This window comes from Cynara cardunculus (assembly GCF_001531365.2).
Source record: "Cynara cardunculus var. scolymus isolate 2C chromosome LG 12, CcrdV1, whole genome shotgun sequence".
Classification (NCBI taxonomy): Eukaryota; Viridiplantae; Streptophyta; class Magnoliopsida; order Asterales; family Asteraceae; genus Cynara; species Cynara cardunculus.
The window spans coordinates 30,402,735-30,404,506 of NC_037539.1; positions in this window are offsets into that span (position 1 = coordinate 30,402,735).

Below are 1,772 nucleotides of genomic sequence, written 5' to 3' on the forward strand. Positions count from 1 at the left end.
GATGATAAGGTGGATTCATATATCAAAGGTAATATTGATTCTTATTAATTTGATATATAAATATAATCATCGATTCATTTAGCTAACTTCAGTAATTTTAAAAAAGATTATTGTCACCATCATTTAACTAACTTCAGTAATTTTAAAAAAGATTATTGTCACCATGCAACGCATGGTGTCAAACACTCGTTATTACAAAAATGCTCCGATAAACTTAATCGATAGATTACAAAGATTAAGGGCTAAGATTGGTTCACATAGTTAACACTAATCACTGGGTTAACAAAAGAACCAACCTCTATATATAAATAATATAGGGAAAGGTTCAAACGAAACATCTTCATTTTATGAAAGCATAAGAAAACCTATTTATTGTAGTCAATCAATGTGATACTATAGTTAATCATATATGATATACATGTAATACTAAATTAGAGACGCGGGTGATCTTTAGCGCAAACTAGGTTGCGAGACAAGTCGTCCGTACACCACTAGTCTCCTCATGTGTATTACTACATGTGGTACGAATGTTCTTGATGTGATACGATAATCCATCACATGCGATACTAACTTAGAGGCGTGGAGATGACCTTTGGCGCAACCCAAGTTGCAGGCCAATTCGTTGGCACACCACCAGGTCTCTCACGTGAATTATCACATGTCATAAATGTGTTCTCACGTTTTCGTGAAATGGAGGTAGTTTTGTTTGAACCTCCTCCATAATTAATATATATATATATAGAGAGAGAGAGATGCATGAAAAATCATATATCAAACTTAGAACGTGAAAACCAATATGTATATGTTGTTTTATTTATGAAATAACATATGTGAGCATGCAGTGATCATACAATGTTGTTTCATAGATGAAACATGTATCGATGAATGTTTTGTACGTAAAATGACACAAAGATACGTTTATACATGAAACAGAAAAACATACTTACACACACTAACCTAACATATAAAACAATATGAATCAACTTAAAATCAAACTCATTGGATGTCTTGATTGATTTTCATGGGTTTGGTTTTCACTTGGAAACTAGTTTCCAAGGTTTCTAACTTTTTGATTTCTATCTAATTGGAAGTATATATATTTAAAAATAAATTATCAAGCATTAGATATTGATATTAAAAAAAAGTTATATATTATAATTTAAAGTATACAACTTATTCCTGCATGATGCACAAATCCTTAAAATTCCACATTCGAACCCTATAAACAATAAAACCAACTGATAAACATGTTCAAGTACATGATAAACTATAGTTTTTTTTAATACAACATAATACTCAACAAAGTTTAGATTATACTGTATTACATGGATAGATAATTAATATATCATTGTAATTAACTTGACCTAATGTAAAGAATAGTTGTAAAACGTTGTCCAACAAGAAAATTAAGTGAAATTATATATATATATATATATATATATATGAATCACCATTTCAATACATTGAATCATGACCATTTCCACATTACTTTTTAAAACCATCCACACATGATTCATGCGACCCTTGCACTACCAAAATAACACTCTTTTCCGGCGGACAAATCCGCCGGAAAACCCCATTTCCGGCGGATTTGTCCGCCGGAAAAGAGGGCGCCGCTGATTTTTTCTCCGTCGAGTTTTCCGGCGGATTTTTCACGTTTCCGGCGGAATACGGCCGCCGGAAATCTTTCGCCGGAAAAATTAAGTAACTCGGTTTACCTTAATTAAAAAAATTTAAAAAAGATTTCCGGCGGATTTTTCCGCCGGAAATCC